The sequence below is a fragment of the Equus asinus genome, chromosome 23 (assembly GCF_041296235.1).
Source record: "Equus asinus isolate D_3611 breed Donkey chromosome 23, EquAss-T2T_v2, whole genome shotgun sequence".
Classification (NCBI taxonomy): Eukaryota; Metazoa; Chordata; class Mammalia; order Perissodactyla; family Equidae; genus Equus; species Equus asinus.
Genome location: NC_091812.1, coordinates 37,804,447 through 37,822,457, shown reverse-complemented (window position 1 = coordinate 37,822,457; position 18,011 = coordinate 37,804,447). Strand labels below are relative to the sequence as shown.

Below are 18,011 nucleotides of genomic sequence, written 5' to 3'. Positions count from 1 at the left end.
TTGTGTTATATTGGAATTCTTCAAAAATGGTACAAGATATATATATAATATGTGTGTATTTTTTTAACATATTTAAGTTAAGAAAGTAGAAATTGCTATGAAACTTTAAACAAACAAAAACTACCTTTCACTGTTCGAACTTATATAATTATATAAATAATATTTATTTCTAATCCAAATTTCCATCCTTAAAGGCTGGCTAAATGATTATACTTGCAGATATACCCGGGCATTTGTGTCTTAAGTAAGTAAGAGGTGCCCACATTTTAGCAACCTGTAGGCCAGAGTTTATTGAACTTGGGCACCTGACATTTCTGCCATCAAAAATATAAATAAATGAAACATTAGACAATGTTTGATTGAACAATGAAACAAAAAAAAGTTTGAGCTGTGAAAGACTTTGGAGAGCAAGCCTACTCTTTTCTTTTTTCCCCTTTTTTATTGAGGAAAAATTTAAACATGCACAAAAATAGAACAGTATGATGAAATAATGAAATGAATTCCCATGTATCCATCACTGTGCTTTAATAGTTACAACTTGTGGTTAATCTTGTTTTAGCTATACCTCTTCACTCCCGGCCTGCCCCATTGTTATTCCCCTCACTTTTTACGTATGGAAAGAGACCCAACACAGCTGAGTTAGGCTCAGCGCTCTGATTCCCAGTCCATTGCTCTGCTTTGCCATGCTGTGTAGTCTCCTCCGTGGATGGAGGGATGGATGAAAAAAAAATCATGAAAAGAATAAAGGTTAGTTTCCAAACAAGTATCATTTAAGATTTTGAAGTGTGAACGTTCAATATTTCTGGTCTAAGATTTTGAGTTGGAATTAAATATAATCTTCCAAATTTAGTATAGACTCCATAAAGACAATTTGCTAGTGCTCTGTAATTTTTACCTCTTTATTGAGATACTTTGTTTCTTCTATGTTTTCTAAAGATTTTCTGTCTATTTGCTTTCACAAAAAATCATGAAATATATATCTTTGAGTTTTTTGGCATTTATGATGTGATGAAACTGAAATTGTCCTTCAGATTTATAGAATGTATTTCAAGATGTCTTTTTCAGTACCCTCAGTTCTGCATTTTAAAAGTCAGATTATACAGTACCTTTATTTTCAGTTGACTTAATACCTTTTTTCAAGTTTTCAAATGTTTAAAAGTGACTAGTAGTAGTAGTTAAAAAGTGAAAGTGGTGTGAGAAGTTTTAAAATATGTTTTTAGCTGATATCACTCTTCTAATCAGGTGTTTGTGTCACATTCCTTTTATAAATTTTAGTATTAGAAAACTCTTCCTTTGTACATCAACATCCTTTTGACCTTGACTAAACAAATTGTAGAAATAATTTGAAAAAACATATCTTGGGAAATACTCTGTCAGCAGGAAGGAGAAATAATGTTATATTTATGACTCTGGTAATGATTTCTTTTCTCTTTATAATTGGTAAGCTATGACTACTAAAAAGAATTCTAACCTGTAAGTCATTGGTTACCAACCCTAATTATGTGATTTATCAGAGAACCTGCAATTCTTGATAAAAAGGTTATGAAAGTAAAAAAAATCAGAATTCAGTTCTATTCAGCAACATTTATTGAGGATCTTTGATTTTTTTTTTAGGAAGATGTGTATGTGGAAATGAATCAAATATGATAGGGTGTTGTAAATCCAAGAAAACTAGAATGTGCAAAAAAGAGGCTTAATTCTATGGGGATGAATGCATTATTCTCTAAAGCTACATACTCCTATTGGTTTTTTTAAGGATGCCACACATTATAATTATTGCAGGTTTGTAACAAACAACAGAAGGCTCTTTCCAGCAACACTTCCATTATAAGATTTCTGTCCTCATTTAAAAAATTTTTATTCTTTACTTTGCTCCGTTGCCTTTTAGTTAATAGTGCCTGACAGGATCCTAAGTATTAATGTAGCCAGTTTAGAACTTGGGTTTTTTCAGAGCAGATTCTTGCAGTATTATTTACTACACTTGACTAGTAATTGACCAGCTATTGAATAACTGCTTTAAAAGTTAACACATTTCCTAACACATGCCCTGTAAATGCTATGCTCATAAGCAGAATCTGACTTTAGTAACTTTATTGACTACTGTGTGTGTGTAATGTGTAGTGAATGTGTTTTAATGTTTTGTTGTTGTTTGGAAAAAAATCAATTTTCATTACTTTTAGAAAGATTTTCATATGTTAAATCCTGCAGCTTTAGAATTAAGTTAAATTTTTCTTATCCTAAATGAGAATTGAAAAGTATTCAAATTACTTCATTATAAAATTAAGTTGAATCTTCAAGTTACTGATCACTTGGGTTTTACATCATAAATGTTACTGATATCACTGCATCTTTTAAGAATGTTTTCTTTTTTGAGTTGTTGCATGCCTTCTTAAGTAAGGATGGATCAAGGAAAACAAAATTATTAAATATAAAATTTTTGTATTTTCCCTTTTTTCCTCATCTATAAAATGAATCAAGTTTCTTTCTGCAAGTTTTCTTTCAATTATTCTCTTTCCAGCACATTCTTGTCTCTCTTTATCATCCTTTATGTCCCTTTTTCTCCCATTTGCTCTGTTCTCTGCTTGGCTTGTAGGCTGTTTCAGTTCTAACCCGTCTTAGTCAACCAATTCTCTTCCTGCCTCAATCTCAGTTCTTTGGTCAGATGTTGCCTTTGCCCCTCTCAGCCTGCTTCAGCTCTCCTTTATCATTGGATTCTTTGTCGTTCTTTTTTGGATAGTTGTTTCACATTCCTCCACTTTTTCTTGGTACTTTTAGAGAAATAGTTAATTTCCTTTACTCTGCTTCCTATGGTGTGTACTGAGAAGAAAAGGTAAAACAACCATTGAGGGACAGATATACATGGCTCTTTAAAAAAGAATAATGTAGTTTAGTTGACAGATTATTTTCAAAAAGTGCTCCCAGCTCAGAGTAGTTAGATAAAAGGGTTAAATGTTACCATGAATGTAGATAAAATGTTGCCTGGCTTTTTTAAAAAAAATGTATTTTTAACTTTCAGAAGTTGAAGGCAGTATTAGTATAGCCAAAATATCCTTGGAAAATTCTGTATAAATTTTCATTGTTAAGATGATTGTTGTAAAATCCTATTTTTGGTTATCTGTATGGTCTTTGGTATTTTATGATAGATCAACTTCATCTTTTTGCTTCAAATACTTTATGAAAAAGACCTGTCATACATAAGTACATAAAAGTCAATACAATTTCTTCTTTTAAAGAAGATAGAAATCCTCTCTCATCCTCTGGCCCTTTGTAAATTCTGTCTCATGCACTTTGTTTAGCAGTATTTTATTGATAGACTCTACTATCTTTCTCCTCTGTTCTCAGTTACATTCAAGCAATGCTATCTAATTATAGTGAATTTATGTGAATAACTTATTGAGTGTTAATCTTTAAAGTTATAGAATATGCATTTGATAGGATAGAATAGATTTTAGAATTAATATAAAATCATTACTGACCAAAAGGGATGAAAAGAAAAAGAAAAAATGATCTTTCTTTTAATAAAATGAAATTAAGAATTTCTTCAGTTTCTCCGTGATTTTTTGGGAGGGAATGGGAAAGGTGCTTTTTAGTTTTGCATACTTCATGACTTCTGGGTTCCTAGGTTTAATTTATTTTTTTTATTATTGGAGTTTATATAAGTGCAATAGTTTTATTTTTTTCATCAAAGTTGAAGGTACTTAGTTTCAGGGAAAAAAATAAAAGTACTTTCTCAGCTCATTTATATCCATTATAACCTTTTAGGGGACTATATGGAAATAAAAACTTGGAGATGGTAGGTGGTATAATTGAAATGTAGATCATAATCTGTTCTTTGTTTGTTTTACCAAATTAGTTAGGGATTTTGAGGATACATTTTGAATATTTGTGTATGTTTAGCATTTTGTCCCTTTGTTAGAAATCTCTCAGTGTGACTTGTTTTTAATAGGATGTGTCTTGAATTGTGGGCCAATCACTCTTGAAAAGTATTAAGCCCTTTAAACACACTGGTCAGACCCATAGAGGGAAGCCTACAGGTTTATTAGCACTCCTTAGCGTGAAAGCACAGCATACCCTTCTAGGTTGCACAGCAACAGACTCCTAGCAACCATAATAGATTGAATTTCTAAGACTGACCAGGCCGGATGTAATAATAAAGCAAGAGGTACAAACAGTTGTCATGGTTTTCTTTTCACAGTAAGCTAGTTTGATTTGGGGAAGCTTAGGCTTTCAAAAAATGGGCAAACTTCTTATAAAACTACTACTGTTTGTGCACAGGACTTCTGGTATTAATAGTACCAAATTTAAAAATGGATCATAAAAAACCATAGCTACTGGTTAAAAAAAATAATATGCTCAAAATAAAACAACAAAAAGGTAAAAGGATTATTATGTAAAGAAGTTTTCAGGGGATTAGTTTTTTTTAGAGACTTATAAACTTAAAATTGAACTGTAGCAAAATAGTCATAACAAGTGTGCTTCTTAAAAATAAAAATATTTTTGCTTTCTCTTTTTTTTGGATCTTCTATTTAATTTTGCAGCAACTTGTAGTTTTGTGTGTGCAATTTAAGTGGCTGTGCATATAAAACTAATGCTTATAGTAAACTTTGAAAATTTATCCAAGACAAGATGCTATTTGAACTCTATATGAACAATGTTTTTTGAAATTATGACCTAATAACTAATGGAGCAGAGAATTTATTGAAGAAGAAAGAATAAAGTAGTAAAATGTGCAATCCTCCACAGTGACAGTGAAAGTGTCTGCGATTTTCCTGAAGGTGTAATATTGTGCTAGAACTTTTTCAGCATTTCTCCTGTGTATCCTCTGTATGTGTTTGCTACGTAGCTGTGAAAAAGAGATTAATTCAGATACATTCACACCCTGAAACAGGATGCCTCCATCAAAAGAAACGGATCCTCATATAGCTGCTGGAGTTGGGAGTGGAACTACAGCCTTTGACAGCAACAAGCTGTAAATATACACACATGCTAATACCCTTGATTTGTTCATCTTTTGTGTCAGCATTTGGAAAAGATTGTTAAAGTGGCAGTTATAGTAAAGACTGGCAATTACATTAAAGAGCAGAAATTAGGTATTTGTGACCTATTATATTTCATTAAAAAGACTTCCTTATTAAAATGGCACCGCTTAGTCTGATTACTTGACAGTTACCCTAAACAGATTAGAAAATACACAGCTTTAGCTGAGGTAAAATCAACATCTTAAGCAAGCACATGGCATAGAACAAGTAAATGGTATAAAATAAACCATTTTTTTTAACAATAAATTTACTTTAGGTAGAGATGTTAGTGATTAAGTGGCATGCTCTTTTGCATGTCTATGGTAATGGCTTACCCAAAGTGGCATTTTTCCATTGAGATATTTTTAATACACCCACCTAATATACTAGCTTCCTACTAGAGGATCTTATTATGAGGCATCATAGATCCAGGGATCAGCATGGCATCACCAGAGAAACTTTTTCCTGCTCACTGATGAATTATTATCCCAATTCAGTGTAAATGCTACCTTTATGAGGCAGAACTTGAACTTTCGGAAGTTTTATCACTAGATTATCAATTTATGAAATATTTTTAGTGTTCTTTATCTTTTAATAATACGATAGAGCCACGATGAGTTTAATACTTGAATTTAAGCATCACTTTAACAACATTGAATTGTCTGCTTTTCTAGAAAAAAATTTATTATCTGGCTCTTGTTACCTTCAATGATATTTCTGAAATTTTACTGCTGCTTACTTTGTTTCTTCTATGTTTTACATAGTGACTGTATAGCATTTTATAGGACAGTCCTGCCTGTCAGTTATTCTAAGTGTTTAGTAATTTATTAGTAATTTAGTAGTTATTCTAAGTAGTTTAGTAGTTAAGTAGTCTGACCTGCTACACGTTCTAACAATTCACGACTTTGTCCCCATCTTCTACATCGTGAGGCATGGATATGCATGGTAGTTCAGCCTGTGGGTATGAAATCAGAGGTCACTCTTGAAGATGCAACACAGGTTCAGTATAAAGGAGTTTTGTGGGAAGATTACCTCCCTCAACTAATCTTGAATATAGATTTTTGTCAGGACTGTCACAATATTAATAGAAGGCTGTTGTAGTACTTGCATGGAACTGTAAGAGTCCACAAAGATGCAAACTATAGTATGTGAGACACTTGTGCTAATTTAACATACACAAATATCCATGACTACTTATGTCTTTAGCTTAAAAAAATAAAAGTATCTGATGCACATTGCATGAGGTCAGTCGGCTTGCAAAATTGTTAGGAAAAGCTGTAAATCCTAGTCTTTGAAGTAAGATAGACCTGAGTTCAAATCCTGGCTTTGTCATTTGATAGCTAATTATCCTTAAACAAATTCCTTAACTACTTTGATCTCATTTTTTTTAATGTCCATATGGGGATATTACCTATTCAATTGGGTTATAAAATGAAAAAGTGAAAGATAAAACAAGATAGGTGTATATAGAGAACTTAGCATGGCAGTCTAGAATTAGCACTCGAACTGTGGTGGCTAGTATTATCAATATCATCTTTCTAGCTTACTCCTTATGGTAGGATGTGAGGAGGGTTTTGCAGGAGAGGGTGACAGCTGAAAATAGTAACATGGAACTGCATGTGATCAGAAACAGAATTGTTTTCAAAGAGGGATATTATGTACCATATATTTTATTAAGTCATTTTCAGTTTTGGTCAGTGGGTAGACCCAGAATTCTTTAGAGTAAACTTTAATGAAATGACCCCTCTTCACAGCTTCAAATCTTGGGTCAGGATCTTTAAAGGTTACCAGAGCAATAATTGATAGGAAAAATATGCACTAAACAGATAAAATACTTACTACCTGCACAAAGGGTAGAATTTAAAGGGCAAAGTTATTTGTTTTAGTAAATATGATGAACCTTAAATTATTTAAACGTTTAGCCTCTCTCCAAATTTTTCTTCCACTTAAAGAGCTATGAGAGCAGGAATAAACTGTCCAGCCTTATGTTAGCACCTTATATTATTGACACAAGAGAACTGAAAATGAATATCAATAGCTTCTGCTGAGAAGTAAGGCAACAGTGGAGTCACATAAAAATCTGATTACCTTTGGTACTGTTTGGCCTACCCCTTAAAAAATGTTCAACATGCTCACCATAGATTTACAAAAAAGTTTAAATTTTAATATATTCTGTTGTTGCTAAAGGGGTCATAAAGGCATTTAATGAGAAGATGATATTTGCCAAAGAATAGAAGTGGTTTAAAGTATAACAGCTTGAAGTAGCCAGTGGGATTAAACGGGGTTAGGCAATGGCTATCCTGTTTCAATTCTTTGAAGAAGGTAATTCCAGCCTGAGCTTAAGGAGAGGAGGAGGTACAGGACATACTTAAGCTCGCCTTGATGTTTGCAGAGGGGGAAGAATGCCAGGCTGCAGTGATGCTTAGAGCCGAGGGAAAATGGCCCTTGGTGTTATGCAGGTACGGTTTGTCAGATAAAATTGCTAGTGGTCACCAGTAGTTCTACAAGTTTTAAATTAATGAATTTTTTCTTGAGTATAATTTATGTGCTTATATTGTTAAACTGTTTAATGATATAAGTTTGAAGAATTAAATATTGCCCAAAACGTTAAGTTGGGAAATTTTAAATTTCAGAATTAAATAAAATCTATTCTGATAGAAGCCATTTTTTGACATCAGCGAATACATAGCTCTGATTTATCATCTTGTACAAGTGCTGCAATTGTCCACTTGTAAAAATGTAGAACATAATTGTACCTTTTGTACTTAATTGGATATTATGTCCAGCTCAGTGAAGATTCATATATTAGCTTCATAAATATTCTCTGCATAGAATTTTTTCTCCTAAAAATGAAGAAACTTTTACTTTATAATTATCTTTTTTTCCTTGATATTCTTAGCACTTTGAATTGTTGGATTGGGGAAATATAGTATGTGTATATATACATTTATATACATATGTATGTAATTATCTGTATATATATATATGCATACACACACACATACACACATGAAATAGCATAAACTTTCTTTAGGGCAGCCTAAAGTTAGAATTTTTCATATTGAGATAATTGCTAGGTGAGAAAAACTAATTAAACTATCAAACTAGTCCAAACTGTCACTGTTGGTAAATCCTTTTTTCACCAAAGTCTTTTATTCAAACTGTATACTGTATATGAATTCTGTTAGAAGTGTGAATGGAAGACCCCTGGGGTCACCAGCCCCAGGAGATCCTCCCTTTTTCAACTAAATGTCTATGTGAGGGTGCGTTTTCTTCATCTACTTAACCAAAACAGCAGGTCGAGTGCAGAAGTAGATACGAGAAGCTAGTTGTCTTTTATTAAGCAAGACATTAAAGATGTTTATAAAATGTAAAACGATGCCACTCTTCTCATGAAATCTTTTTTGTTTTGTTAAGATGCAGTGGTTTTATTGTCATTTTAAAATTAGTAAATATTTATTACATTTCTCCATTTTATTTTCCAATATGATGAATATGGATAGACATAACTGCTGATGTACTGAAGCCTGTTCTTAACAGCTCGAGAGAACCAGTGTTGCTCATCTGTTCTTAACTCTGCATTCAGATGTCACATTGCCGGTTTGAAACTAGCCATGTTGGGAGTATTTACACCTTGGAAATGAGCAGAAACTACAAATTTGGCTTTTGCTGGGTGAAGGAAGGAGGGCTGGCTGTTAAATATTTACTAGGGCACAACTAGATATAATGCACATACATAAAATTTCTTTGGGATTCTCAAAAAAATTAAGATCTAAATGGGTTCCAGAACCAAAAAATCTGCTCATTATAAAAGAACTGCTGCTAATTACTGTGCAAACTTAACACCAAAGTCTATGCTAATATATCATCAAGGCAGATTTTCAGCCTGAGGCTCTGTCTTTAGAGCCACTTTACCAGGCTCTCCTATACTGCCTTCTAAAGAGATTAACTCCATGAAGTTATTTGAAGTCAAAAGGTATGTCATACCCTTTGTGGTTCTCACCATGCTAAGTACATAGCCCAATGACCTGTTGACCAACTAGAAACTGTGAGTATTGTGGGGATACAGAAAATAGGGGAAAAATATTCTGGGCTTGAGTAGTTAGAAAAGTCTTCAGGAGGAGGTAAGATGTGCTTGGGGGGTGTATTGGCTGTGTGGAAGGGCTTAAGCACATGCTAGAGGTAGAGGCAGGCGTGATTTTGGTGCGAAGAGTTTGTTGGCAAATAATGAAGCAGATGGAGTAGAAGGGAAAATCAGGCTAGGGATTTGGAACTTAACTGGATAGAGCATAACCAGCCAGTGTCTATTTTTTAAAGTGGATCACATGTGAAGATGAAAGTGGTGCCTTAGGGAGATTAGTCTGGCAGATCTGTGTAGATTAGCAGGGAGTGGGTCAGAAGCCAGATAAATTTCGCTTAATCATCTGAAAGGAAGTATAGGGTGAAAACCCTGGGCTTTTAATTTAGACAGATCATGTTTAGAATCTCCTCTTCTGTCATTTTGTTACTTTCAATTCATGGATAAGATGCAGATGACTAGCCAGTGGGGTGGTTGTAAGTAACGCAAAAGGTATGAAAGAGCTTAGTACAGGTTGGATGCTTGGTCCTATGCTAGGACCTTCAGTGAGAGGTATTATCAATGCCAATTTTACTGCTACTACAGCCACTTCTAGTATAGTAATCATTATTTGATAGGTTATAATGAATATTGGAGCCAGGAAACCTTCAGTGAAAATAGGATGTGGAAACCAGGCCCATCCGTAACACTAATGGGTGCAGGAATACAAGTGGAAGCTTGCTCATTATGTTTCTACATACATACATCAGCTGTTAAATAAAATATGCTATTACCTCCTAATTTGACCAATACAACCTTATAATGAGATGGATGACCATTTAGAATTCTCACATTTTACAGGAGTTCTGTTCTAGAATGTAGTTGCAAGGGAGACCTGGCCTTCAGTTACCTCGTCCTTGTCCTGCAGTCTCTCTCCTTTTCCCTGCATCCTAGGCTCTTTGCCATAGCATGTCCACATGCCCTCTCCCAAAGAAACCTCGCCCCACCCCTCGCAAGCTATTTCTTGACTACCCCTCAGGCCTAGAGGTGGGTATGCCTGCATCCCCGTCTGTCCTGGGGACCATAGTCCAGGGCTCTGCAAGGAAATTTGGGTCCTGAAAATCTACTGAGGTAGAGTCCAGAGGAGTCAGAGAGCATGGCCCCGGGCTGTGCAGACTTCTCACTTTATGAGGAAGTAACTGACCACAGGACCAAAGTGGGTTCTCTAAAGTGCAAAGCCCAGCCAATGGCCCCTTTTGCCTGGGTGTCAGGGTGGTGCCAGAAGGGATCATCTGACATGAGTGACAAGTCAGCAGGACTTGTTTACTATTAGTTGTGGTGTATGAGAAAATGAGAGTAAAAAAGATAAAAGGTCACTGGGTTCCAGGAGAATTATACAGCCACTAAGAAAATTAGAATGATATGTGAGAGCAGATGAGGTGGGACCTGAAAGCAAAATAACTGTTTTGCTTACCATTATGTCCTCTATCACCTAATCAACTTCTAGCACATTGCCAAGCACACAGTAGTAACTCAATACATGTTGAAAGGCAAGATGAAGATATTTTGAATAGCTGTGCCAGAGCTGTGAGAAGAAAGTCATTGTAGAATATGGAAAGAAACAAGGAAAACAAGTTCTTGTGGGGCCTATTTAGAGCTTTGAGGGAGGGATAATCTTGCTGTGATTGGCATGGTAGAGTGTGAGCTACTTGTGTGTGGCGACCACGTGCATTTAATATTTGTATGTGTGGTACCTGACGTAGTCACAGTTCTTTCTTAAATGAATAATTGAATAATATATGAGAACAGACTTTAAGACATGAATTGGATTTTAAGGTTAAATGGTAAGTGACAAAGACAGCTTTGTATCAGTTAACTGATATGGTGGCTGAATTGTAATAATTCAAGGAATGAAGAGATGCTAAGCAATTGTGTTAGTATCAGAATGAGGTGGTGAAAGTTGTGTTCAAAGAGGTTTTACTTGTGACCTGTTTGAAGAGGAATAGAGGACACAGATAACTGTAGATTTGCTTGAATTTTCTAATTTGGTATTCATTTAACAAGTTACATATAGGGGATCATGGTTGGAGAAAAGAATTAGAGTTAAAGGAGTAGGTAGAATTATCTTAGAAACCTAGGTATGTGTAACTCAGTCATTTGCTCAGAGTTGTTATGAAGTATTGTTTAGTCACTTAGTTTATAATAAATGTGTACAATAATACTTCATGTCAGAAAATACGCTATATTCCAAAATGACAATAAAGTAATAGGAAAATCTGGTAATAGGATTTAAATGGCCAAGTTATTTTTGAGAACTCTGGTGTGTTAGTGTAGATTATTGCATTTTTGCTGTATCTGACTTATAATCGCCTAAACACACAGCAAACACCTGTGATTATTTTAGTGATCCTTTTCTTGTCTTGTTCAAGTAACGCCAAATATGTGTGTTTAGACTGTTGCCTGTTCATATATACTCAGCTGTGCCTGGTTGCCTTGTTATTTTTCTAAGTTTAATGGATCAACATAAAAATTTATGGCAACTGTCACTTAATGTCACCTTTACCTTTAAAGGAAAGCAAACTAAACTAAATCCTGCCAGGCAGCTATGATGCTGTTTATAGTTGACTAAATGATCAGATATACTCTGTGCTAAATTGATCTCTAATATCATGGGCCAAATTTAGGACAAAAAAGTATGAACATATATAAACAAATACACTTAAGTATGTGTTTGTATTATCAGTGTTACCCTAAATTTACTTTATTAGCTAATAAAAATTATTAGTTTAAAAATAGCCTTGCCTGTTCTCCTGTGAACCAAAGTTTTCTTTTTAAAATTTCCGTAAAACTGAATAATCATGCGTATCTTATTAATTTCCTCAGCTTTGTGACGTGCTTATGCATTGCTTTTACTTGTTTATTTTTAAGAAACAAATCTCGTTTATTTTTAAGGAATATGTCAGCTGCTAACCCATTCTCACTTTTACTTCTCTATATACAAGAAGTTAGCAGCCTGACTCTCAGAATTGTTTGGTCTCTCATCTTCACAATTTAAAAGTACAGATTCATTCAAAGAATCCTTCTCTTTATTTTTTTCCCTCACTTATAATTTTTTTGGCTAAATATGAAACTTTTAAAAATATAGATACAGTCATGCAAAGAAATATTTTAAAAATAATTCAGTTGCATGGCAATTAATATTTATTCACAAACCCAAAAATTTAAAAAAATTACATAGTTTCTAGATTTCAAAGAATTCATTTATAATGTTAACCTAATTCTTCTTGCTTTTAATATTTTAGGCCACTTGGTCGTTCTGGCATTTTATGGTAGAGAATACATTCATTTTGGCTCATGGAAAAAATATGAGGTAATTGATCACGTTCTCTATAAATTCTGAACTATACATACACAAAACAGAATATTTTAATCTATCAACTATAACATTTCATATCTGAATTTTTTCAATAGCTTTTTTTATAGGTAAGATTTTTTTGTTTTTTGTTTTTTTTGCTGAGGAAGGTTAACCCTGAGCTAACACCTATTGCCAATCTTCCCCCCTTTAGCCCTGAGCTAACATGTGTGCCAGTCTTCCTCTACTTTATATGTGGGTCGCCACCACAGTATGGCTGATGTGTTTGTGCCTGGGACCCAGAGCCATGAACCCAGGCCACCAAAACAGAGTATGCCGAACTTAACCACTAGGCCATTGGGCTGAGCCCTATATAGAATGTTCTTGATGGTTGGCAGTAGTTAATATGGTGAGGAACTTTTTCTTTTTTTACTACTTGTATATGTTTAAGACAAAATAGTATTGACTGTTCTTCACATTGTTATGTGGTTACAGTCATTATTTTTAAATGATTTGGTTAGCTTAGCTTTCTGTGCAGCCACGGAAACCATTACTTTTGTACCCATGTGTCACCCTGCATGGTACCTTCTTCTATTGGCATTCTATAATGGCAGTCCACTAAGTGTATATGCCTCATACATTTCCTTAGTTGTTTCATAGATAACCAAACATCAAGCCTGTATCAGAGTTAATTCAAATTAAAGATAGCTGTCCTTATGAAATCCAGCCAATGACATGGTAGCTTGTGGATCAATGGATATTAACTGTTTGGTAGAATAATGAGCTCACATACTGCTGACGTCATAATTTCTCTGCTCAATAATGGGTTGGTTATGTAGGAATGTGCAGCAGTTTGGTGTATGAACTTCTGCTTCCACTACAACAGTACTTTAAAGAAAGGCCCTCCATTGCATTCAGAAAGGTGAAAAGAGCAGGGTTAGGAGTGGGGCGGGGGTATGGGAGGGGCATCAGAAGGATAGGTCTAGAGTCCGAGTACATGTAAGCTGTTCATCATCCTTGGTCTTTGAGATTATTGTTTGCTCCCAAATTGCTTCCTTACCTTTCCACATGGTCTAAATGCAATTGCCAGCCCATTCAAGATGATAAAACATTGCTATTTTAACATTTTTTCAGTCTTCGGCTTCTATGGGAAGATAAATGCACAATCTGCCGTTTAAGAGATTTAACCAAGACTGGAGAGAAATAAGCTGGAGCTGTATCCTCCATTTAAAACCTGCAGTTTTATAAAAGTTCTCCACAGCGTGCACCAAAAATTCCCCTATACATTTTCCAAAAGTTTATTATGGATATAAGGTTACAAGAAAGAAAAATTGAATAGTTTTGTGTCTAAGACCTCCGTAACATGAACAGAAAACTATGCATTTATGTATAGGAGTTTTAATTTAAGAGCTATAATCTTTATCACAGATAGTATATTTAAAGGGACAGTACCAACTCTCTCAGATAGTTTTCTTAGAAAATCTTACAACTTTATCATATTTCTAAAACCATTTGATTTGTCTGTATCAAACAAATCTGACATTTTTTTCCATATCACTTAGTTTCATGATTGACAGCATCTGATATGGATGTTGATCTCATACCTAATAATTGTGAAAGCTCATATAGTATGCTATACTTTAATAGACATATACTTCTATTAAAAGTGCTTACAAATAATGGTGATTAGAAATAATTTAGAGGAAATTTAAAATAAAAATGAATAATATGTTGGTGGAGTCCTTTCTTTGGGAAAGTAGTGGGAGATGAGCTTACCTTGAATTATCCTGAGAAGCAATAGAGAGCAATTATATGCATCTGTCCCACCTTCCCCCATCTATCCTTCCCACCTTTTCCCTTTTAATCTGGTTTTTGGACCTTCTTTCATTTTGATAGCCTTAAACTCCTTTGTTATATGTGAAATAAGGAAGTTGTTTTGGGGAGGGGAGTGGTAGGGAAAGAAAACTGTTTGTTTTTACGTATTGCATAGCATATAGGACAGTAATTATAATAGACTTTATATTTACATAGTAGATCACACCTTACAGAGTGCTTTTGTTAGCAGCATTTTATTTAACTTCTCCCGACTGATCAGTTATCTGAGGTAAGGATTGTCTCCATATTATGGATGCGGAAACCAAGACTGAGAGAAGTTAAGAAACACCTTTGGGGTTACATGGCAAGTAGGTAGAAGATCTAGCATGTGAATCCAGATCTTGTGACTCTTACTTTAGTAATGTTATCCACTGTTTTAGTAATTCTGCAATCAAAGAAGTTCCTCAGGAGCCACCTTGGGGAATCAGGAGCAGGTCTACTTTTGTCTTTTTTGCTGTTGGAGCTCTGAGGAGTACATCATTAGAAGATAGACTTTCAGAGTCACTGCTTCCCTTTGTGCAAGCGATATAAGTTAGAGTAGCAAACTGTACTCTCTTTTTGTTCTTGCATTCTGTTAGATGTGATGAGCAAGGGTATATACCTCTTTTCCTACTGGCATTGTGGATCTTGAAACAAGAATTAGACTCTTGGTATTTTCCTTTACTTCTGTTCCTCTTCAACAAATATTTACTGAATTAACACAGCACACAGGATACGTAAGTTACTAGGTTTTTACCAGGCTGATGATAATTGGCTTTAAAGTAGTATTATAGTTTTAAAAACATAAATATAAAAAGTTATAAAAACTAAAATATCAACTGTCTATATTAAGCATATCATGTCTTAGTCATAAAATGACATTAATAAGTGTCATCATTTTTTTATACAATGTAAAATATTGCTTGGATTTCATAAACCCAAATCTGGTAGTTAAGCACATTGGTTCTTAAATGTAATTTCCATAATCTACTGTATGTGTATACAGCTTTGAAAATTCTAGGTTATAGTAGCATTTATGAGTAATGATAATAGTATCTAGAAATGGTTCCTTTGTCATATTATAAAATTCTAGAGTCTTTGATAATAATTATTCCCAAAATATGTTTTTACCTTACCTACGTATGCATTTAAGCTTTACTGTATTGTGAAAATCTATGGAATTATCTGTGAATAGAAATAAATCCCACTAGTGGTCCAACAAAAACATCATGAAATGTAATAATGGTTAAAAGTTGATCACACAAATGCAAGAGAAGAGTAATTGTTTAGACTCAAAGTCATAGCATTCTATAAATTGAATATGTGTCAACAGTTTTGCACTTTTAGAAATGAGCGTGACTCTGGAATATTAATTTTCTTAAACCTAGTCATTGAGCTCTTAGAGTACTAAGCTAAACACTCTAAACTAATAATGTTAAATTATTTTCTCCACAATTCATTCTGGACATGCAAGAATTGGAGAGGCACTGAAAAGGGCAGCAAAAATGGATATTGCTAGGAGTGAGGAAAGATTCAAGCTGAGAAACTTGCTTATTTAGTCTAGGTAAAGGTGGAGGAGAAAGACTTTAAAATCTGTTTTCAAATTTATTTGTATTTTTCTTTATTTTTTGTTCAAACTTTCATTGAAACTCAATAAAGCAGCAAAATGGCAAGTATGTTGAGAAAGCCTTATCTCCTTGAAAGCCAGACCTAAATAGAATGAACTTAAGTTATAGAAAGGGTGATTCTAATTTGTCGTAAAGAAGACACTTCCTAAAAGGTCATTAAACTCTGGAATGGCAATTGAGAGATATTTAGGAGGTCATACCCCATAAAAATTTTTATGACCATAATGGTTAGTTATTCACCTAAATATATGTTTTATCTTTAAAGTCTCTACCAAGTTTAAGGTTGATTATAATTGTGCTGCTAATTGCTTGGAAATGTAATGCAATATGTACATAAATTTGCTCTTATAACTAAAGATGATATATGCAATTTAGGGAACTTCTTTTATTATTTTTTCAGAGATAGGATAAAAGTCTCAAGTGCATTTCAAATTTGGGGTTATAGAAAGAACCAAAATGCTCCTAATCTAAGAGATAATATAAATTCCATATTGTTATGTGCATTTTAAAAAGTACTTGATAAAAAATATAAAGGAAGCCTCATATAGCTGACTAATTTAAACAATTAGTCAAGAATGTGAGAATGAAGCTATATTCTTTGGCAAGGTGGTCTAGTGCAAACAGCACCTGGGTATTTGAGTTAATCAAACCTGAGTTTGAATTATGGTTCACTCACTCGTTACCTCAATATCCTTATGTAATATGAGGATAAAAACGCTTGTATTGCAGACTTGTGAAAATTAAATAAGGGATGTATGTAAAGTATATAATCCAGTGCTTGGCATAGAATAGTGTTTAACAGTGACAGTTCCCTTCATTCCCCCTGTAAGTCTTAAAGTTTCCTCAGGAGTTTGGATCAGGAAAACCAGTAGAGCATGGGGGGGATAAAGGAGCATGGTAAAGCCAAATTTAGACCCAGCAGTCTTAATCTAGAGCCCACACTCCTAAAGCACAAGGCTGTTTTGCCACCCAGTTGCCAAGGCAAGATTGAGCTTAGTTGGCACCAGTGTATAAGTCTTGAGTTGACAGAATTGCTGATCTTTACTAATAGAGGAAGGTATATACCTGGATATTGTAATGGAAAATAATCCTCTTATAATTTGTATTTGGATGTAGGCTCTTAGGCTTTTCTACATAGTTAGGTATAGATGTGTCTGTTTCTAGAATTCCCCTGAGTATAATGGAGCCCAACCACAAAGGCCTGTCTTGGGTCGAAGTAGAAAACTGTCTAGTTTCTCTGTTGTCCCTCTTCATCATTTTTTATTATCTGTATCTCACTCAGTGCTAGAAATGCCTGCTATGTAGTAGGCTACAAATACAACATTGAACAAGAAAATTATGGTCCCTATCTCAACAGGGACACCATTGTCATTGTAGATAGGACAGTTCTTTGTGGGGTATCCCATGTTGCAGCATGTTTAGTGTCTGTGAGCCAAAATGGCATTAGAACAATTCCTCCTCCCCAATCATTGTGGCAACTAAAATGGCCTCACATTTTTCCAAAGTTCCTGGGAGGAGGATGCGGCAGTGATATATCTGGATGTTATTCAGACTCAGCCCTGAGGATGGTAGCTGCCCACTTGCCTATCCACTATCCAAACTGAGTAATTGATTTTAAGCATTTTTTGTTTTTTCTGGAATCCTGGCTTCATTCAAAGCAAGTAGAGCTGAGAGCTCTACAAAGCAAATAACTAAACTGCTTACACTGGATACGATGGCCAAACTGAAAAGCAAGATTAGTTGTGGATAATCTTACCTGTGGCTAATTGAGAATTCTCATTAAACTGTGTAAATATCGAGCATAAGTTAATAAACTCCCAAGTTAACATACCAAATGATGCTAGATTTTTTTGAGCTGTAGAATCAGTCTCTAGGACTTTACATATGCAAGTTATTTCTCCAAGACATATCATATAGCTCATTTATGCCAAGTGTATTCTGTACACTTAAACGTTTCTGCTTCGCTTGTATTTTTTGAAGTGACATTTTTAAAGAAATTACAAATTCTAAATGATTTGTCAGTAGAAACAACTATGAAAGAATTACGATTTTGAATTTGTCATGTGAAAGAGGAATAAATGCAAATTTTCATTCACTATCCA

At 34.3% G+C, this 18,011-nt stretch overlaps 1 protein-coding gene across 9 annotated transcripts in view; it reads left to right on the top strand.

The window, feature by feature from the left end:
- RFX3 (regulatory factor X3) overlaps window positions 1-18,011 on the top strand; it is a 263,742-nt gene that overhangs the window by 20,944 nt on the left and 224,787 nt on the right. Inside the window, exon 1 of one of the 9 annotated variants that reach the window (XM_070495999.1) lies at window positions 7,455-7,477. The exons of the other annotated variants lie outside the window; for them this stretch is intronic. The gene's annotated coding sequence lies outside the window, so the exon portion shown is untranslated. Of the gene's footprint in view, window positions 1-7,454; window positions 7,478-18,011 lie in introns of those variants that run through there. 9 annotated transcript variants of the gene reach the window in all.